The following is a 23,654-nucleotide window of genomic DNA, read 5'->3' as shown; positions in this document are numbered from 1 at the left end:
AGATCTGTTCTGAAAATTTTGCTTTGACCACAGATAGAGCAATCCAAACATGAGACTTCTCAAAGCTTTACAATGTATTTCTTGGTATATCCAAATTCCCCATCTGTCTAAGTGGTTCCTGAAAATCAGGGCATGCTTTATGGTGAAAACCTAAAAAAGTCAATGTTATATTTTGCACATAACTATTTGTATCTGTGTGCAAGTAACCTGAGTGTTAAGCACTCCTTATCATTTCCCCAAGGATGCAGCAGCTCTTTTCCCCCCTTTCTTTAATTTATCTCTCTCATTGTTTGTTTGTTTGTTTGTTTGTGTATGTGTGTGGATATCTATAGCTTGGTATGAGTGCAGAGGGAGTGGAGGATGGAAATGTAATCTGGAAGAAGCTGTGAAGGCTTGAAGGACCTGGTGAGAAGTGACTGATATCATCTGTTGTTGTTGTTCCAAGCAGCCATAGCATAAGTGACTTGTGTTTCTTTTGAAAAAGTTCCTCTTATCCCATCTGTTGGCCATATGGGTGGAAAACATGTTTTTCAGCATGCCCACACCTATTCGCTGGCCAACAATCTGTCCTGGCCTAAACACTGCTGCCTACTGTGCCTTGGCAAATTGTTCTTCTTAGGAACAATCAAGGGAATCTCTGCCTAAGAGGTGGGCTTGAGGAAAGATCTGAGAAAAATGAACATATGCATCAGGCTATTTTGAGCCAGTGAGATTCTTTAGCTTGCCTTGCTGCTCTGTCAGAGGACAGAGAGAGGAATTGTGCTGGATTTTCAGCCAACTGGATCAACTGAGACAGTTTTCTGAAGAGTGTCTGTGCAAAGACTTAGTATAAAATAGGCTGGCCACATTCCAAGTTTGAAGAAATCAAAAATGGGTCATATCTTAGAATCCATCTCAGATTTTTCATTGGATCCATACATATATTGCTTTAATATGCTGAAGATGTTGCTTTTAGGAGGGAGTTTGCCTTGTGTTTATACTTGGAGTTATTTGATATGCATTTGAGTGCAGTGCTGCTGTCCTCAGTGTGGTTTTCTTCCTGGTTGAGCCAAAGTTGAAGCCTACACTTGAGCACTATCAGAAGCCCCCTGCATGCCAGATGGATCCATGCCTTCCATCATTTAGCCCTCTACATATGCATGCTCTACACCTGGGAAAAGCAACTGGAGAAACTTCAATGCAATAACTACAATGCAGACATGTGATCCAGAATCATAATGTATTTCTGCAAATTAAACTCCTTCCCTCTTTCCATTTCATCAGGCTGAAGATGTACTCACTGAGATGTCACGCACCCTTTCTGGAAGGGTGTGTGGCAATTCATGTGGCACAGAAACAGCAACTAAAATCCCCATTTGTGTGCCTGATTAATTAATCTGAAGACCTGATCCAAATGTTACTGAAGTACTGGGTGAAAAGCATTTTTAAAACTTCTTACTGACTTGTTTGGGTTTTGCTTTTGAGTTTTGGACTTTGACCTAATTTAGTGGTGACACTTTTCTCCTAAATATCAAACAGTGCTTTTCACAGCTGATATCGTTTTCTCATTCTTTTCAGTCCAAAGAAATAGTGTATTCCCATTTACAGTGGAAAAGTTTTCTCTCTCCTAATAGTGACTTTGTATAATTGTCATCTATGGGCATAACATTTTTAGATAAGTTTTTCTCATAATATAACTCATGGTGGCCTTCAGAACATTACAATTTTATGTTTGGACTCAATAAATCATTCCATTATTTATATTGTGCAAGTCAGTGGGAAAATGATCTCTAATGTCCTAAGCATTTGAAAGCAACAAGAACAGAGTCTAAAATTTGATCACACTTGTAACATGAATAACACAGCTTAAATATGAGGTCTGGGGCCCAGTGAAATCTTGACTGTAATGCTTACTTCAAAAGCTGGGGGAATCAGGAAAGACTTCCAAGATTAAAAGTGATTAATTAGTGAGAACCTTCTTCAGCTCATGCCCATTTTGAGAGTCTGACTCTACTAATTCTCTTCCTGACTGTGTTCACCTGTTTCTCCCTGTGTTTTGGACTGTGTTTGCTTGCTGCATCCATCAGGTATGCTGCTGCATTTTTTAAGAGGAAAAAAAAAAAAGTAAAGTATCAGTCTTAAACTTTGCAGTATCCTCCTTATGCCATAAAACTACATATGGAGACAAGATCTGGAAGGCTCTGGATAGTAAGTAATCTGAATCATTCATTATTCTCTTAAGTGTAGATGCGAACTGCAGGTGCCTGAATCCAGCGAAACAGGCACTCGTGTATACTCTAAATACAACTCTAAGTGGCTATAAAATGTTAATGTTCCATACCAAGGAAGTATGGAATAATATATGAAATGGAATAACACGTTGATGACTACTTATCTTTGGGCTTCAAGTGATAGTTTTTACAGGATTACATGAAGTTTCTTGTGTGATTATGAATACACCTATTGCTGTTGGAAGCAATTATTTTGCTGAGCCTATGTGCATGAAGTTGTTTCCTCTCCTTTTTAGGGTGTTCAAAAGTCTGTTTTACCAGGACAAAGGGAGTGCTACCTGTCTGCATTATTTCCAATAAATCCTGAATCCCTGTGTGATTCCAGTCATCCTTGAGCACTGTGGAGGTAGGTCAATACTTTGGATGTGCTGGAAACTTGCTCTTAAACAGCAAGATGTCTTGAAAATTCGAACTATTGAAAGTGTTCTGAGTTAGCAGAGAAAACCTTAATATTATTCCCCTGCTAATGATTTTCTGGGAGCTGTATCTTGGGGGTGTTCCTTTGCCCTTTCAATATCTCCCCATAGAAGAGCAAATAGGTTGTCCTTATCTCAGCTTAGAATCAAGCTAGAGGAGGAGGAAGGTGAGCAATACCACACCCTGGTGTTGTCTCTTGGTCTGGATTTTCATATCAAAAATCACCAGGCTACTTTTTCTAAGAGAAAAGTTATTGTCAGAGTCCTAGTGATGTTCTGTATGCTGACTTGACTGCATTGAGATGTCACAGCAAAATCTGAGACAAAGTTACTGGTTTCAAAAAGAGAGGAAATCAAAATCCATTTCAGAAGGCACGTGAGCTGTGACCAACAGTCTTTTTTGTTTGCTCTGCTTGCACTGCAGACTGGTATACTCTTCAGAACAAGGGAAAACATTTTTCTAGGTTGTTAACTAACATTATGAACATACTGCCTTTTGGTGGAACCTGAGTTTTTATTGCTCTTATTCTGTCACACAAGAACAAGACTGGGAAGGACAAAAAAAAATCCCATCATAACATACCAGATTTATTAAATTGGGGCTATTTGCTTACAGATTGGTGCTGAAACTAGAAAAGGCCTTGTTCTGTCAGATAACTGGTTCTGAGACATAGCTTTTATTAAAACTTAACACCCACGTAATCATCTCTTGCAGTGGTGTAAGGCGAAAAGAAAAAAAAAAATAACTGCAAATGAATAAAGAAACCATTTAAAGTGAAAGTAACTGTGGCTTGCATGGTAGCTTATCATGTTGAGAGGAGGACTTTCATGGTAGAAGAATCAATTAATTAATGATCATCTTTGATTACTTGCTCTTGGGGTTTCTTTGCAGTCCTGTGTCCTAGAGTGCTCTAATGTGGCTGAGAAGTTCTGTGTGGCTATACTGGACTATTTCCATTTAGCATATATAGTCCGAAACTAAGAAAGCGTTACAAGTCTATGAGTGTCCTGCTGAAACACGTGGAGAAAGGAGCTGTGGTATTGTTACCTGCTGTAAGTTATGGCTGTTAAAGAACAGACTATGTGGCCTAGTGTCTCCTAAATATTGGGTGACCTCCTCAGTTCTTTTCCTAGTCCTGCCTGCATGATCCTGAGCAAATCTGGTTTTGTTATGGTTTTTCCCTCCCTTACACCTCTTGTGTTGTCTCTTCTGTCTCCCAAATGCTCTGGAAGCTAGAAATTTGCTTTTTGCAAAGGGACTCTACTTTATTCAGCTCTTGACTTATTTAATGTCAATTTTTTGCCTGGTGATTACTTACAAAATTAGGTATTTGTGCATGATGTAGAAACTCTTTGCAAGATGGAAGCTTTGCCTTTGTGTTGTAGGTGCTTCCTGGTGGCAGAAATACCCTGTGTATCCATATGGATATGCTTGGGCTGCACAGATGACAGCTGATGTGGCCTGGGTCCAAGGATGATCTGTGTCTATCTTATGCCTTTCTGCTCCTAAAAGTTCACCAAAGTTGGAGGCAACTGTTGTGCATACTTTAGGGGATTTCCAAATCTCTACCCAAGCCACCTAATGGAACTCTAACAAATGTTACTACATACTCTTGTCTTCTAAAAACCCACATTCACTCTGCTTGGGCTGCATGGGGTTAAGTATTAGAGTTATCTGTTCAGTGAATGAGATAATTCAGGGCCCTTCAGGTTGGCAGAAGTGTCACCCAAGGATGATAAAGTGTTAAAGGGACTTCTAGAGAGTGAGAGGCTGAGCTGTCCTTCTGTTTGGGGAATGCCAGGGACACACTCTGCTTTGGTTTAGGTGATAACAAAGACCACAGAATTTGTAAAGGTTTGTGGTGCGGGTCAGCAATGAGAGTCAGCTTGTATTTGTCCTCTATGTGTTTGGAGAGTACCCTGCAGCAATGCCATTGTATTACCATTTCAGAGATGAACAGAATTTCAGCCAGTAGTTTCCCTTTATGCTCCTTTTCCTCAAGAGCTGAATCCTTATCCTCCGGTCTTAGCTGCCTTTCACTTCTCCAGTTAGCTAAGTGCTTTTGGAAATGTATATTGGAGTCAATGAAGGGTAACAGGATCAGATCCTCGGTGTCAAGCAGTATTGCTCCATCGTCATTGAAGAAATGGCACCAATTTAGGTATATCCTATTGTATTTCTCCTGAGGACTAACATCAGTAATGGGTTTGTGCTCATTAAATGGTGTCTTCCTGACTTTGCTTTTCTCTGCTCCCATGGAAATACACCAGTTTAAAAGTTCAATCCCTGTAAAATACCATGTGTAAGGCAGCTGTTCACTGAGCGGAAAATTATCTGGTTTGTTACAGGAATGCATATATAGATCACTGTTGGGAAACACTATGTTAAAACTTACTGTTACTGAATCCTCCACATTCTGAATTGGAAACATTGTTAACTGAGGAACTATTTTTCCTTGGCATTTTGTAAGAGAATGCTAAAGACGTCAAGAGGAGGAAGGAAGTGGGTGCTGATGAACTTGATAACAATGTGTCATTTTAGATCTGGGACAATTTTGGTAAACATAATCAGATTTTTGCAATTCCAGTAGAAGTTCAGGCTTCATCTGAATAGGTTTTACTAATGGCCAGGACAGACAGTTCCTTGCTTGGAGAGCTCAGGCTCTGGGTCATTGTGGTAGGAGGTGATGGTATTCAGTGTGGTACAGACTGAATGTGCCAGATGAGAGCTCAGAAAAGAAAAACAACAGAACAGAAGTGCCAGACTGGCTTGCAGGTGTTGTCTTGTCCACAGTAGCCAAGTGACTTTTTTTGTTGTTGTTGTTTTGTTTTGTTTGTTTGTTTGGGGTTTTTTTGTTGTTGTTGTTTGTTTTTTTTTACTCAGCTGTTACAGGAGCATATGTTTTCTCTTATAGCCTCTGACAAAGAATTCCCCATTGTCCTAAATGGCTTTGTCTCCTCAAGGCATGAGCCACTCAGGAAGAGGTGTTCACTGTCACATGTCTTCTGCTTAATTCCTTGGTAGATCACATATAATAATCTGTGTTTATGCTTTTGCTTTCTCCTTGCCATGGGGAATCATCAGTTTCTCCTAAGACTTCTGTTAAAATTCAAGAGTCCTTGGATAAGTGAAGTTGGTGGGATAACCACCAGTACAGCAAGTGCTGTTATATGATGAAAGTATATTGTAAACTCTAGGCAGAAATCACATTTGCTTTTCCTGTCCTTATCACACCTCTTTGCGTTTCTGAGAACGCGTTTTCCAAACCTTGGGGGGAAAAAAAAAAAAGGTATCTGACCAAAAGATGGATGAGAGCACTCTCTAGGAGACAGCCTGAACTGTGTTGAGTGCCCTGCAACCCTTCAACATGTCTGTCATCTCTGTGCTTCTCTTATGCATAACAAGATAATTCTGGGTTTTGAAATAGGTGAACTATTTTTGTTTTGCCATTTGATGACATAGTGTAGTTTATTCAATTTGTGTCTTTCCATTACTGGGTTTCTGTGGCATCCAGATTTGCTTTTTAGTTTCCTGGGTTGATTTTTGCTTATTTTGTGTTTTTTGTAATGTGACTTTTCTCTCTCTCTGCCTGTCATGACATTTCAGTTATTCATAATCACTACTATAACACAAGACATTTCATCTACCTGGATTCTTTTGACATTCCTCATGCTCTATGTGCCTAAATCTTTCTAGATGTTGACGTGGCACAAAATCTGAAAGCACCACAGAACCTTCTTTGTTCTCATGGTCTTTTCTAAATTCAGACAGTTTTAGGAAGCTGTATTTCACCTATCTTTGCAATTAATTACTGTGAACTCCTAATGTCTATTCAGTCTCAGATTAAAAACTAAACATAATCATGATCTTTTAGGTGAAATTATTTACTTTCCTCAAAGCAAAACATTGGCAAACTTCATCTTTCTTTGGAGATGGGGACTGAGTGTCTTGTATTCATGACAGTTATATGCTTTCCAACTAGGAAAACAGGCGACAGCCTCCTTCATATATTCATATGCTTCCTAATTCTAGTGACACCTATCAGAAAGTGGTGTACAGAAAGCGCAGTAACAGATGATGATAGCAAAAAAAATCTCACTATTGAGTTAAATACCCCTCTCCCATCTGGGAAAGCACAGCAATAGCATGTTGGTGCTGAGTCTTTCTGTGCTAATGTGTGTCATGCCACAGACACTGACACCAGCTTTCTTCCAGGTGGAGATTCTCAGCAAAAGTGCTCTGAAGTTGAGAGAATTGTGCTCAGGTAAAACAGCCCTGAGTGAGAGCACAGATGTGATGGGAGAATGTGACAGCAGACACGGCATATAATAAAGGTCTAAGCCCGGCACTGCTCCTCTCCCCTGGCTTTTTTTAAGGTCACTGACTCCTTTTGGCTTATGTAGTAGATGATACCTATTTTATTTATTTCTTCTCTACTTATATAATGTGGCACTTTTTAATAATAATTGGGTGACTGTTTTGGGTGGAGGCACTTTGGAGCAAGGAAACATTGTTCCATCCCTGAGGAGCAGCTGAAGGGTGGTCAGAGACTTCACAGCAGGGCAGGAAGAAGAGACCCCCTCCAGCAGCTGCAGAGCCAGGACTGCTGCTCAGCAGTAAGGGGAAGTGGGCATGGACACATAGACAAACGTCTGCAGTTACAGGAGAAACCTCCCAGGGAGCACACAGGACTGCTATGAGTGTGGTGTGTCCCAGGTGCCACTGAGCTGGCAGCAGCCATGCCAGCAATTGGCTTTGACCTGCCATCCAGCATGTGAAACCCTCCAGGTTGTAAAACTTTCTAATGCTCCTTCCTCATCAAGTCACTTTGAGTTGCTTCTTCTTCACAAAAGTAATTGCCCTAGTAAAACCTGGCTTTTTGGTTTAAAAGCATTTAGGGAACTCATGAAGAAAAGAATAAGGTTAGTTGATGAGATGCTCTGTGGCTTAGTTCTCAGGGATTTTTGGCCAGGGAATTGTGACAGGGAAGGAGAGCTAAATGTTTTGCTTGTGGGCTGCAGTTCTGCATGGGCAAGCCATGGGATCCTGCTGCAATCATGGGGAACCGCAAAAGTTTCTCACATGGGTGATTCTTGGCTGCTTTTCTTAAAATGTGAAACATAAAGTCCTTCCTGAGATAGATACCAGTCATCATAAATAATGTCAAAGGTTTTCAGGGAAATATTCAAATCACTAGGCAAAGAAAAAACAAACTTAGCCTGCCTAAATCATGTGCAGTCCCACCTGTCTTCAGATCCAGGTGATTTTTATTCAGTTAGAGATATCAGAGGAGAAGTGGAGGAGAGTGCCGTAAGAGGTTTTTGGCATGAATTTGGACCATTTGTTTCTAGTTTCCAGCAGTGTGTTGTCACAGATGTTACTTTATCACTTCTTTAAGACAAAAGAGCAGATCTTCTTTCCTCACCCTCTCCCCTTAATTTTCAGCAACAGTTGCTGTGCTTGAATCCTGCTGCCGTTTTTATGACAGTGGAATGTTCTACCTCCTTCTGGCTAATTGGTGCTCTAACAGCAGGAGGTTGTGTGGAGACAGCAGAATTCCCTGACTGTTCAGCATCTGTAGTTTGCTCACATATGTAATTTCAAGATGAAGCTTAAATGTTATAAAAGTGAGACAAATAGTAATTGGTTGAAATACACACAGGGATATCAAAACTTGTGTAGTTTCATGGTTTCACTTAAAGTTGCCAGCCTCTTAGAAACAATCATGAGGAACAGGGTTAAAAGGAAGTCCCTTAACTTATACAGCAGTATGTTAGAATTTCAGGGTTGATAACTGTAGATACATTTTTTCAGAAAATATTCTTTTTGTCTGAGTAGCTACTTCTCAAATGAAGTGTTACGTATTTCCAGCTTAACAAGTACAGATATATATATTCACATTGCCCAGAAACTTTTTCTCTTTTAGTGTAGGCTCAAGAATTGGTCTTTATCATCTTTTCTGTGTAATGTGCTGTTAGAATATTGAGGACTAATGAGGTAGGCCATCAGAGCAGCCAAGGAATCTCCCTCCTTCATGAAATTGCTTCTTCCTGGGCCTCAGACTGGGTGTTGTATCAAAAGAAACTAGGGAATCTGTGGGTTTCAGTCCAAAATCCTATTTCATTTCTGACCTGTAACATTCACAGTGCACTGAGATCCACCAGGAACATCATCTCAATCCCCTGTCACCTTTTCTGCTGTTAAAGGTGAAGAAGTGATGACAGGGGACAAAGCAGATTTGAAAACTAGGCTTGTGGAAATGGTTTATAGACAATAAGATGGATGTCATCTAATCACCCCACAGTGAATTTGTGCCTGCTTCATGCTGTGTTGTTCTATTGCTGTCCTCTTGTTGATTCTCATTATCACCCAGGGCATCCCTCTCCCCTTCTGCTGCTCTCCCTGCTTCTGAAACCCCAATCTGCATTTAGTAAATAAAGGGTGAAACAAGTTCTCATCCACCTGACTGATGTTTTAGGTCTGAAATGAGAAGGCCTCTGTTGACAATGCAGTGCCCAATTTAAAGCAATATCACCTGTCAGTTTGAAAAAAGACAGGGAGAAAATATCCAGTCTCTGCCAAAGGGGAAAAAAAGTGTCATCTAAAATAAATGCTAACCTTAGGGAAAAAAAATACACAAACAAATGGCTGGGAATTGTTTTTATGGTTCTATTTGCTGGGGCTAGTCCTCAAAGCATAAATTACTGCTTATTTGTAACTCAAACAATGTCCAGGAATGAAGCTTGCACGCCAGCAAAGGTGCAGACTTTCTGTGGGTGCTTTTTATCATAACCATTGAAATGTACAGTGTGAAAGGTGCATTTGCAGAATCTTAGGCTCAACTGTCTCAATTCTCTGAGCTTTCTTTTTGCCAGAAAATGAGTCAGTATATTTACCTTTTGTTCTTGTCCTCCTGAGCTTCTGCTCATGTTTCAGCCTATAGAACTGCAAACAGTGTCCTGCGTGGGGTGGGTTGGTTGGGTTCTTTTTGTTTGATTTGTTTTGTTTTTAAATAAGCATCTTGCTTAGCACTTCAGCTCTTTCTTTCACCGTGTTGCAGCAGAGCCGCTTCAAGGGGAATAGATGTGGCTCTGGAGTTGGTGCTGCTAGTTTATGAAGACCAGTTTTACCTTCAGTTGCAGATTATGATACAAGAGGCTTTATGACTTGAACAAAGTTTGCCATCCTATTTGAAATTGATCCAGTCACTACCATCCATCAATGATTGCTACCCCATACCTACAGTTTGGAGGGTTTTCCATCCAGATGACCTGCAACACTTCCCCTGGATCTGGTCAGGTCTCTCCTACTTGGCTTGGCCAGACTGCTGCAACAGAAAATATCTATGAGATATATAAAGACGTATGTGGTATTCTACAAGATACAAAATCATCATCCAGGAGGTTGCCATCTATCTTGAGCTGGCTAAGAAAAATATTGCAACAGCTATGTGTAAGAAAACATGTATTAATTGGAAAGTGAGGCAGTTAATTTAGTCCTAGCAGATGATAAATAAATGTTTCCACCTAAGAATGGTAAAAGATGAATAAGCAAGAGATCCAGTCTATCCACCCTCTAAAGAGGGGATAATTCAACCTAGAGCAAGGCCAAATTTGTTGGCAAGGCTGTGTTTTGGACTCAGGCACTGAAATAATTCTTATTATGGTTATGTTAGCTATTAGACTGCAGTGAGGATAATCTAGAAGCTTTTACCAATATGAAATGGACTGGAAACTGGACAGAAAAAACTAGTTGTATTTTAATGACAGAATCTTTAGAAACATTTTGTAATCTGGAAATACTCAAGTTCTGTACAAAAATTTAATTACCGGGAAAATGAAGTGACACTTTACTACCAAACACTGTGGGAATTTCAAATGTAGAAAGAATATAGACATGTACAATTAAGTCTATTTTTCCCTTCCAGAGTAGAAATAAGCATATATTTCTTCTTCCAGAAGGATGCTGTAATGAAACAATTCTCCTGTGATTGAGGTGGACTTTGGAGCCATTAGTGAAGAATCTTTCCCCAGGATATCTAGCATAGAATTTTGATTTGGCCCTGGATATTTTAAAAACACCAGTGATATTTGGCTTATAAGTTTATGTACACAGTCAAAAGCTTATATTTTGCTGTCTTTTGATAATAAAAACCTAGTTTTCTATAATTTCTTTGCACCCTCTCAGGAGGATGTAAGTATCGTAACTTTTATAATGGGAGTTTGATCCTTCAGGTAGCTCAGTGCAGGAATATCTAAAAGTTCAGACATTATGCTAAATGTAAGCCAGCCAAACTATAGTTTGTGACTTCTAGTAATTATTCTTAGTCTGGATTCACTATCAGTTGTGCTGCGCTAATTGCCACTGCAGAACCCACTCCAGATTTCACTGAAATCAAAAGGAGTCTTCTGGATTCAAAAAGCTTTAAATCATATCTTTACCGTAGATGTGGTTAAGTTTCATTAAACATTTTAATTAACTTCAGTGCCTAAGCCATATTCATATTTGCCTCCAAATGGATCATGTATTTTCTGTTTTAATCCCCGAAATGTCAGGATTTGGCCATTAAACAGGGACAAATTTTTGATCTAAAGGAATGTGGTAGCATGAGGATCTAAAAAACTAGTGCTGGAGATCACTGTTAAGACATCTATGGGCAAGATACCAAGGAGCAGTAAAGCCCATATTAAGGTCAATAACACCTGAGAAGAAAGTCGCATGGATTGAGAGAATGTCTCATAAAGTGAGTTGCCTGGTGTGGGGAAGGACATGTGGAACCTGTGAATCACAGGGAAGTGTTAAGTATATTCATAGCTCTCTCACCCTCAGGGTTTAAGTTTTACTCCAAAGCCAGTATGAATCTGATTCCAGATGAATGCTTTTACTCAATCTGTAATGCACTGTGATATCCAGCAGGTAGAACTCATTGAGGAAAATTGCTTCCTGTGATGATATATGATTCATTCAGTCACATCTCTGAGCTATTTAAGGGAAATTATCCATGGGATCATATCATTAGTTTAAAAGCTGCCTCAATTGTTTTTCTGTCAGGATAATTTTAAGCCACGCAAGAGTATTAGTTGGAAAAACATGTTTGAAAAGGAGTCTAAATCCTCCCATATTTCTCAAATCTGTTTTTCAGGTATTATTTTTCTCTTCATTTGTAACCACTCTATTGAGGGATGGAGAGCAGAGTTCCGTCTCTGAGTTGGTCAGTGACTCTCTCTGAATACAACTATCCTCTATTTATGAGGTACTCAACTTTCATGGGTTTATACTTCAGCCACTGGCCTTGTCTGCCCTTGCTACATCAAAAGGAATACAGCTTTGAAAATTTCCAACCACAGTCCTGACTAATGCTAAAACCCAGGAAATAACAAAGTGCAAACAAAGGAAAGACCCTATTCACATTAATCAGTAATGTGAGCTGTTTCTAGAGGAGTTTGTTTAATCAGAAGTCTCTAGAGGGAATCAGAAAGAAAATTTAGACCAAATGGTCAAACTCTCAGAACTAGAGATACTGAACAACAGATATGATTGTTGGCATGTTGATGAGTTGCAAGTTGGTGGAAATACCACTTTAGAAAGCAAGCAAAACTTTATCCGAGGGAAAAGTTCTGTACATCAAAGAGAAAAACTGAATTGGTAATAATGGTAAATAGAAACGTGACCTAAAGACTGAATGAAAGACAATGCAGACAGACATGAAGGCATGAGAGGAACTAGCAGGTAACTGTTGGCAAGTTGCTTTAGCTTACAGCAATAAAATAGTTGGCATGGCTATGTTGTTCAACTGGAATATAAAGTAGAAGACACAATGAGCTTGAAGGGTATAAGTACTCTGACAGTAAGTGCTCTCTGCGTCTGAAAATGTAGCTTTTTTTTCTTTAGTTGCAGCCTGTTTACTGAGCCTTTCATGACTGATTTCTTCCTTGAAATTTGGATGCATATTAGGAAAATACAGCCAAGCATTCTGCCTTGGGATGGCTGACCTGGACTGGCAGCTGCTGTAAGAGCGGGCAGGCTGGCATGACAGAATTTGCATGCTTGGTTTATCACAGTGATCTTGAGGTACATGGCAGGACCAGTAGCCTTAGCGATGCAAAAATGTTTTGTAATAACTGCTGTAAGGGCAGATATTGAAGAGGGATCCCTCTATATCATCTACAGCACAGCAGAATTTAACTTTTCTCATGATAGGCCAGCTGTGCTTGCTTGCTCTTCTATGAGCAACAGTTCTTGACAAGCTTGACTGTCTTTAGGTCAACAGAAATAATTCCAAAATTTCTAGTCCCAAAATTGGTCTTTGTTTGATTTGTAATTTATATTTTTGCTATCTGAATCCATAAGACTGATCAAATGTGGTGTGATGTACTTTCAGTTAGCAGAAAGATGTAGCTACAGGTATCATAGACCACATTTATCACAAAGCAAGAAAAAGGAGCTTTTGAAGTTTGCTTGGCCCCACTTGCTTTTCACCAGAGGGAAGATAAGACACTGTCATGCACTACTGGCAATATCAATGTTTCTTGAATGGAGTCTGTGATAGATCAGCAGCATAGATGTGTGTAGTTGGAAACACAACCAGGAGCAAGTAACTCTGATGCAAGGAGCATTTGCTTGTGCCTTTTTAATTTTTCAGCGAAAGATACTCAGTATTTAATAGAAATCTCTTATTCTCACCCTGAAATAATTGTATGCCATCAGACCACAAGAGACAGACTGCATTTTAAAAATTTATGCAGGCAAAAGGGGAAGAGTTTGCAAGACGGTGCTTTATTTTCTCGGAAGAGTCTGTAAATGGACCATTAGCATCCTCCTTTCTGTCCTCTAATGCAATCCCTCAGCATTTAGGAGGCTCAAAAAATAAAAAAGGCTCATCTTATAAGAAATCTCTTTCTGAAATTGGTCAATTGGAGGAGAAATATTCAATGACAAAACATTTGAAAGCATTAAATGTATATGACCTAAAGGACCCATTTATAGAACTATACATATATTTCCAGAGCTAACTCCAACGTGTGCCTCAAACCACTGTATGGTGCAAAACAAATATTTGGATATAAATAGTACCAAGGAACAGCTGGAGTCTGGAGAGACTCTGAGACCAGAGAATGTGGAATCTATTTCATTAAAAGCCTTCTCCAAACCTCTGGATTTGTTTGGCTTTGAGATTAATCTGACTTTTTCAACTTAAGGTCTTATCTGATTAGAAGGGATGGGATGTAAATGCTGTCTGTTCAAAGTTTGGCTTTTATGCAGCTGAAAAGCATATCCAGGATATCTCTTGCCGAAGACTTCCCTCTCTCCTGTTGCCAATTAGCATTACAGTAGGCTTAGATGGGACTCCTTGCCTAGACAGTACATATTGTCATTTTAGATGTTGTAGGACATCATACCTGCTTTCTAACTGCCCAAAGAACACATGTCTTATGGGTGAGAAAATCGTACTTGGCAGCCCTGTGCATGCTCAGCACATCAGCATTTGTGCAGCTGACTCTTAACTCCTTTCTCAGTGCTGTCGGAATTAAATCCTGTCCCCCAACATGCAAAACCTGCAGATCCTGACAAGAGCACAACTCCCTGTCCTCGTAGGTGGTGATGTTAGTCAGAAAAGAGCAAGCTGTTACAAGGGAAGAAGTCCTGTCCATGGACAGAGAGATATTACAAACACTAAATCAATGTCCCTTAAACAGATGCTCAGGGTAAAAACAGCAAGAAATATCAAGACATACCAAAATCTGTGTAACCTGGATGTTACCAATCACATCAGAGCTCAGTTCAGCTCATTCAGGCTTTCTGTCACCTTTGGGAAATTTCAGCAGATTAGGAAAGCCTACAGAGAAAGCACCGAAGTGTAAAGTGTATTTTAGTGGATCTCCTTTCAAAAGGAAGTAAATGAAGTTTCTGCATAGCTAAGGGAAAAAAGTCTTCACAAAAACAAAACATTACCAGAGGACAAACAGTTATGCATTATATTCCAGTTGTTTGTTGTGTTCCTTGCAAATCAAGATTATCTGCCTGTGTATTGTGCTCCATCCTGGTCACTGATGTTGTAAAAAATTTCTATAGGAAAAAAATATAGGAATAACCATCTACAAGAAAGCCACTTTTCAAGCTTCTTGTTGGAAGAGACTTTAGGGAAGGATGGCTATTCTGCATATGCTGTCTGTAAGATCATTGAAAATAGGTACTGGGAGCCTGATTTTTTTTTTTATTTTTTTTTTTTGTTTTGTTTTGGTTTTTTTAATGCACTACTAATAACCACCTGCTGTAGATCTTGCCTCTAAAATCCGCAACATGTTATTTCTGTGTTATACTAAAAAAGCTCTTTTTTTATCTGTCTGAGCACCATTAAGTAGTGATGTGCCTAGTGATCTTGAATACAAGGACATTTGGCATCTAGTACTGATGGAGAACAAACCCCATCATCTGTCCATAGCTTGTAATTATCCCTTTTCAGTGATTTTCCTGACTACATTACTTTGTGAAAAATTAACCACCTGCAGCTCGAAAAGTGATTTCCATTTCATCCTCCAGAGGTAAAATACTCCACAAGAGATCGGTTCTTCACCTCAGCTGGGGTAGCTTTACGTTAGCGAAGTGTGTGTTTTGCGTATCTGTCTACTTTGCTGCATCTCAAAAAACCACAAATGTAAACAGTAATTACATGTATTCAGAGATAAACTAATAACCAGCATGAACATTACTGTTTATGAGAAAAATGGATCTCAGATTCAGAGTTAAATGTACTGTAAGCCTAATTGAAACCCATGTGTTTCCGATAGTCACACCTTCCCAATTTGTGACATCAGTATACCATAAATCCAACGGGACCATTGTACATAATTAGAGTTCATACTATACTTTTTAAGTGACACTTATTCAATGTTCAGCCATGATGGAAGTTTGGGATGAGAGCATGGCTTCCAAAAAATGTTGTAGATCACATGAAAGACATTGCCATAGCAAAAGTAACTCTGAGATGTGCTTGGTAGAGTGAGGATGACATATATTTGGAAGATGCCAGATATATAGCAACTGACTTGGCAGGACCCAAGGAAAAGATGTGATAAGTGAACACCAAATACCCAGAGATGCTACAAGTGTTGAGTGATAGCAACATTTCAGCATAATCCTTCTCAGAAATGGTGTTATATCATCTGATATATACTGAGTTGGTGCCTGGCTCTGCTCTGTACCACAGAAAATATTCAGACAATAAGAGAAAATATTAGTGTGTGAGCATGCATGTGTGAGATAGAGCGAGTAAGAGAGGGAATGCAAAACCGTGACCTTTAACTGATGGAGTCAGAAGCAATCAACTTTACATCATAAGATCAACTGAATGTCAGAAGTTTTTCAGAGTGGCAACACTGTTGGAAATACCTCTTTAACTCAAATTTTTGAGCTTCGTAAGTAGGATGATTTCAGCATCACACCAATATCTCTTCAAAGTTTCTGTGAATCATGACATGAAACATAATGGAAAAGGTCTTAGACAATGGTTCCAGAATGTCTGCATCTGGAGAATTTACAAATACCGACTCCATTTTAAGAAAATTGAGGGGTGTGGGGGTTTTTTTTGTTTGTTTTTGTTTTGCTTTTTTTTGGTGTGTGTGGTGGTGTGGGTTTTTTTGTTTTGGTTTGGTTTTTTTTGTTTTTGTTTTGTTTTTTTGTTTTTTTGTTTTTTTTTTAATATTACTACAGTTCAGATATCTCCCCCTCCAACCTTTGAGGGACCAAGGTGCCTATGGACCATATTTAGTTACCCTGTATTACGACTAGTTTTCAGTAAAAGTAAGTTGATTCATGTTTCTTATACACACCAGAAGTCTGTAAATGTACAGGTGTTTGTCCAGGCCTTCTTTTTCCATTTCAGTTTCTTCCTCTCTTAGGATTTGACACTTTTGCATTTCCAATGTTTCCAAGATTTTTATTCTACAATCCACCTGTTTTTAGACTCTCTGTTTTTTTCTTTTTACTTTGTCTTTTTTTTAAAAAAAAAAAAAAATGTTTTTTTTTTTCCTTTGTTTGTTTCTTTACATAGAAATTGTTGAGAAAAGTACTTGAAATTCTGGAGTAGGCAATACCAAAGCAGAACAAAATGGTATCACCAGCACTTCTCTCACTGGATTTTACAGGACTAAATATGCCTCTCTATCCCTTTCTCATTTGAACCACTTTCAACTCTGGAAAAACTGCTGCTGTGGGATTGACTAGGTACCTCTGAAGTATTTTTCTAATGCAAAAGTTTTCTGGGAGGAAATGAGGATCTAAGCCGCTATATTTCACAGATGAGTCGTGATTGCAGAGAACTTTTCTGTGCTTCATTCTGAGAGACTCTGCAGCAGTGCTTCAGCTTCACAGTATAATAACATGCAATTCAGTGAGCACAATCTAATCCAATCCATTGCAAGCACTTTCACAAAGGCATTGTGGTATTACATACAGTTTGAAACTTCTGATTTCTGGAGAACCTCAAAGCTTCAACCTTTTGGTCAGATTTTGGAATAACCCAAATGTTTGAAATTCTGAGTTTTAGTTGGTTGTAACATGAGTGGTTGAATAGTATGCTGAGGTTAAGTGAAGTTCTTGTGCCTTTTGAGTTTTTTTTACAACCTGTTGGTTACTAATTCAACACTGAATATTACAGTCATAGAAAATGCCACGTGGACTGAAGGGAACTGTCCTTAGGTTTCTGATGCAAGTTTTAAAAAAGAAAAGAAAAAAGAATGATCAAGATATGATGTACCACAGGGTCAGAATGGCATCTCTTAGTGTGGCTGCCAGTTTGTTAGGTAATTTGCAGCTGGAGGAACCTGGGAGCCATATCAATGTCTGATGAATATTTGAGGAATCCTAAAAGTGCTCTTAGCTCTTTTGCTACTCTCTTGTGTTTGCCCCAGTTGCCGCTTACAATTATTGTTAGTGGTTGCTCCCTGTGGGGAAGTTAGTGCAAAAAGAGATCAGAGAGCTGAGAACAGTGCTAATGGGCAAATTATCTTTCTCTGTTGTGTGTGATGGTGGTGTGATCCTGCACACTAGTTAATTCTTGGCTGGATTTTTGGCAGGGCTGCCATTTCTTTGGGTGGGTTTTGGTGATGCTAGAAAGCTCCTTTCTTCCTTTGTTCAGGATATTTGTCTCTAATTGAAGCTGGAGCTCAATGGACAGATTCAGAGAGGAACAAAGAACTTTTCCATGTGTTAGCATCTATTCAGTGAGTATCTTCTGGAGGCAGAAAACTCCCAGGTGTTTGAAAGCTTTTTCTCCTTGCTCAGGCTGCAGATTGAAGACAGTTAAATACCTTCAAGTTAAAGATATTCTGAGAGTTTTCCAAGGGCAAAGTCCTGAGCTCCCAGTGTACTTCATTTATCTGTATTTTTGGACCAAAGAATACTTTTAAGCTCAATGACTTCTACCCAAGTTAGAGTGAGCCCTGAATGTGGGCTGAATATTGTCTAGTCATTTTAGACAGATCAAATCATGATTGCATGCAACACAGTTTTATTGTATAATGGTTGCATCTATAATTTACAAAGACCTCAGTCATCTGTAAGCTCTAAGGACCTAAAAGTTTAGCATGATTTACAGTATACAACCTGCTCTTCTCCATGTTAGAGCTGGACGACTCCCTCCAGAAATTTGCTAAACACCCTGTGCAATACCAAGTGTCTCTGTCCAGAACATGTTCCTTTTTAACACTCAGGTCATAAAGTGCCTATTAAAAGGACATTAAAGCCAAAGAAAATCTATTCACAGCCTCAAATAGGCACTAGATAAGGCCTACACTACAGAATATGCTATATAAGCATGCTTATAAATCATTAAAATTAAGATTAAATCCATCATTAATAAGTAAAGTTCAAGGACAGCCTTTATCTTGTTAAATTATCCAAATTTTGCTGTCTATTAGCATACCATTTAGAATGTAAGAGTGGCTGCAGGGATTTTTTCACCCTTCTTGGTAATGACATATTATGCAGAGTAAGAAGCCTTAGCAACTGTTCTAAGATGCTGTAATAATGCTGGAATTATTCTTTGGGGGAGGTCGTTGCATTAAGCAGTAAGTAATTAATGGTAAATTGCACTGGAAATTCTTGGAAAAAAAGACAAATTACATACGCTCTTGTACTCATACCCAGCAAGTCCCATGTAATTAACAATATTAAGATAAATATGAGAGGAATTATTAATGATGAGATTAACTTCAAATCATCATGCAAACAGATGTATTTCATCTATGCATGTGGTAGGAATTGAGAGTTAGTTGTAATTGCTAAAAATATCTGACATTATTGCTTCATGGAAATTAATTGCAGAACTATCGATTATTATGCAATCCATGACATTTGTATTGTGACTTCTGTCCTCACAGATCTTGAGTCACAAGAGCAGTTTTGCTGGGTGGATTGAGGGGTATTTTGTTAAAGCTGCAACTGTTTGAGAATGTGAAACATTCATTCTACATTATGTGGGTCAGACCCTCAGTAAGCTGCAGTGACAAGGTAATATATTACAAATCAGCAGAGAAGGGGGCTGACCTGCTTAGCACCATATTCAGCCCAGTTCATGAGTTAACTCACCATTAAAAAACAAGGAGAAGTAGGGAATTGCCAGAAAAGGCAACACATCACAACAGAAGGTAACTCTTTGAGATGCGAAGTGAAGAAGGTTAGTGCACCCAGATGAAACTTCAAAGGCAAGGGACAGAAACAGCATTTCTTCATTTTAGTGTGTCTTCAATAGCGATAGTACTTGCTCTAGTGTATTTACTCTGTGTGTCCGGGATCTTTCCAATGTAAGAGGAAATCTGCAGATTATTTTTGAATTCAGAAAAATCCGGGTTCAATTTCTAGCCTTAGTTCAGTTTCTTTGTGCCTCAGTTTTTCCACCTACACCAACTAGTATCTTGATATACATTATCAGGAACCTCAAAGTCTATTGACAATATGGACCAAGGTATATAGTTTTATTCTTGTTTCCAGGTAGAATCATGTCTGCTATTATCAGCTGAAGGGCTATGGCTTCGAGGGAGTGTCTCTCAGATCACTAAGACCATTTCTTCTATGAGCTTCCTGGCCCGATTTTCCTGCCTCCCTAAGGGTCTGCTTGGATCCTCTTTAAATCTGCGATCTGACCTGTTGTTACAGTAAACTCCACCTCTGTCAACCTTGAAGCACACCTTTCACATAGCAACTTTTAATTTGATGATCAACTGGACATCACTTTGGTGCCAACTGAGAGCATTTTGCTTTGTTAAAGCATCACCAGGAAGAAAGAGAATTGTGTCTACTTTAGCACAAAGGCCTAGGTAGGGGTGGTGCTTATAAATCTTGCCTCATTTGATCTCACTGTCACGTACAAAGGAGCAGTCACCAGACCTAGGTTAATGAATCAAGACTCTCAGAAATGAAGATTCTTAATGGCTTCAGGTGCTTTAATCTTTCCTGTAGGTCCAGGTTTGAATCCAGCTTAAATCAGTAGGGATGGAGGGATTCAAGTGACTTCTGCCTGCTTTGTTCAGCAGTGGCAAGAACTAGTGACCTCAGTCGAGTTTTCATTTCATTAGGCTCACTTCATTAGGTTTAATATCAGAGTAGTAATTAGCCATCTCAGTGGGCATACTTGGGCTGAATGTATGGAGTCCCTTCGAGTCGTGCTGGAGGGACACTCCTCCATGATTGACCGGACACTTCAGGTAGCCGAGTGTACTCTGCTTGTGCTCTCATTTTCCATTGCTTGCTCTCTTGCATGTTCCCTCTCTGAGGGAAAGGGGAATTAAAGGACAGCATCTTCTCTGTCAATCAAGTAGACTGGTGTCTCTCATGAGAACCCAACTGCACTCAAAGTCATTCAGCTTATTTTCTAGACATACAAATAATAGAAAATTGTTCTACTCTTTACTTATATTTCTCCTTTTTTTTTTTTTTTTTTTTTTTTTTTTTTGGTAAACATAAAGATACTTCAGTGCTTCTTTTCAAAGTAAAATGATTATCTCCTGGAGGTAGAGATGCCAGACTGTGTGCATCTCCATGGATTTTTAAAGCTTTGCTATGGGGTCTGTATTTTCGGATATATCTGTGCAGTGCTGGGCACAAAAGGATGCTGCTCATGGTTAGAGTCCACAAATTGGTCCTTGAAGGGGTACTGTATCATTATTGAATGCAATTTTATGTATTTTCATGTGTGTACACTGCACCTTTGACAAACTACACCACTTTATTAGGATTCAAAAAGTCTTTATGCAAAACGAGCCAAGCCAGACACAGAGGTGGGGAACAACAGTGAAGACCATGGGAGATAAGAAACAGCAAAATTATTAGAGAAGAGAGGACCTTTGGGATACATTTTCTGCTATTCTTCTCTCATAGTACTGACTTAAGTTGTTTAAGTCTATAACTTGAAGGTTATAAGGAGGAAACCATGTTCCCTGAGATTGTTTAATGCAATTTTTCACCTGTTTGATGCGTTAGCAGGATTATTTTTCAGCTGTCTCTGGTGATTACCTCTCACATTTCTTTGCTACCTGAGATGATTCTTTGCTGTTATACTGTGGGATTTCCCTGGATATTTTTAGTTTCTTATGTGCCTGACAACACAAAAATTAAAGAGTTTGGGAACCTATACATAAATGACCCCTAGCAATCTTCTGGGAACATAAAAGGTTTAGACTTTAAAGCCCTGAGGAAATGCAGCATCATTCATGTATGACCTCTACAGTATGCTGAACTGTTGAATGCTTACATCCCTCAAGCCTGGCTTGATGTCCTCATCAGTAATGATGATTGAGAAGTCACTGAGAATGATTTTTTTTTTTTTTTTTTTTTTTTTTTTTTACTGTGTCCACAAAAGTGCTGCTTTAGCAACTGTAACTTCTGCTTTAAAAGAGGATGTCATCAATGCAAAGGGCAGCTCTATATTTTTCTGTGACTACAGCAGTACCATTACTGTCCAGAAAAATGACAGAGGAATGGATTTACTGTTTTAAGAGCTTCTCAATAAGTCATTGGTTTCAGTGAAGAAGCGATTGCCTAATTTATTGAGGAAGCAATCAGTCACCAGAAAATACATCCCATACACTAAAGTACGCCTTTGGGTCTCTGCCCAGTTCAACCAAATGACCCAACAGGTCTCTGTAAGGTAGCCCAGACTGCTGGTCCCTGATAATAGGTGGGGTTTTTTTGGTTAGTGGCTTCAGAAGCAACATGAAAATGCTAACATGGGGAAAACACAAGCTTTGAGAGGTATCTGAGAGCATCTTATACAGAGAAAGGGGTTTGATCAGTGCATCTGCTGTGGAAAAGACAAGGAGTTGTGGTCTTACATTACAGGGAGAGATCCAGGGTAGACTTTATAAAAAAAAAATATGTAACAGTAAGGATCAGTGCAGTTTTGAAATACGTTATCTAAGTATACTAAGTGTAGTTTAGTCACTGGAGGTTTTAAGACCAGGCAGGATGTGGTATACTTCAAGATAATTATGATAGCTTGAGATGGATGTCACTATGCCAAGATTTTTACACACCTTAAAAGAAACATCCGGAAAGAAAGGGGATGTTGAGATTTAGAAAGATGAAGCTAAAGCCCTGTAGTCAGCTTATAGTGAAGCCATCCCAGCATTCATGGCCTCAGGCTGCTTCCCAACTGAGGAGATGGAAGAGGAAGCCCATAACCACAGCCTTCTGCTCCTTGTCTCGACCAGATGTCATCCTTCACTGTAGTGAATCCACAGTAAAGGCCACACAGGGCATCCTCTGATCCCTGCAAGACTTGTTACCAAGGTTTGTCCTAACTGGCTCTCATGACTGCTTTGCAGATCTCTCCCCTCTGTCAGCATTTCTCTCTCTTCATTTGCCATAGGTGGCAGTTCCAGGAATCAGAAATGGTCTGTGACCTTTCTGGAGGACACGATTTGGATATAGATACTAGATAGTGAATTAACCACAGGAGATGAAGGAAAGTTAATGCACACTGACCTGATCCTCCACTGTTGTTCTTGCCCAGCACTATGTCAGACCATCAGATAAATGTAGTCCTTGCCCCTGGTTTGAGGAGACCAAACACAACAGCTACTAGCAAGCCACTGATGCAGAACACATGCCACCAATCCTGCAGCATACTCAAGAACAAACATATTTTACTGCAAGCTGATCAGCTCTACAGTGATCATTTTGTAGGTGACCTCTGCTCTTATGAGAGCTATTTACTTCTCATTCAAAAAAAGGCCAACTGCAGCAGAATAAATAATAGTTTAAATAGCCTTATAAGCTATAATAACAGTCTAATGAAAACATTTCCGAGGTTGAACATTACTGCTTCATGTGTGCCTTTTTGATTGAATGTCCTGAATTTGTACTCTAATGGACAATAGTAGAAGAGGAAAGAATAAAGTAACAGATTTTCAATATTGCAAACTTAAGATATTTCACGTCACTGATTTTGATATTTTTCTCAACAGTCATCTCTGAAATATTGCTATGACTAACATCAGCTTTCATTAAAAAGAAACATTGATTTTGGCCCTTCATAGTAACAATGGAAGGCAAATGCATGAGCTGTGATCAAAACACAAGGCACGATCTTTTTTAAAAAACTAACTAAAAAAACTCCCAAACCACACAACAAAAACAAACAAAAAAACAAAACAACAACCCACCACAAACAACACTGAACATTGAAACACCAAACTGCAAAACATATTTTTCCTTGACTTTCCTCCTTTTAACTCAGGTCATGATTTTGAGACATGATTCCCTGTTGCTGAAATCATTAGATTAAAAATACTGCGTATATCAGCAGGCAAAGAGATATCTCTTCTAACGGTCAGGTCCCTTCTGCAGAGATGTTGTCATACTATTGATTTCTTTTGAAGTCTGCATCTTTACTATTGACTTTCCTAGCAATGGAGATATTTCCTATATTTCCTGATATTAGTCGTTCTGGGATCTGGAGGTGAAGCACAA

Source organism: Nesoenas mayeri (genome assembly GCF_963082525.1).
Source record: "Nesoenas mayeri genome assembly, chromosome: 7".
Classification (NCBI taxonomy): domain Eukaryota; kingdom Metazoa; phylum Chordata; class Aves; order Columbiformes; family Columbidae; genus Nesoenas; species Nesoenas mayeri.
Note: the sequence above shows the minus strand (reverse complement) of the source record.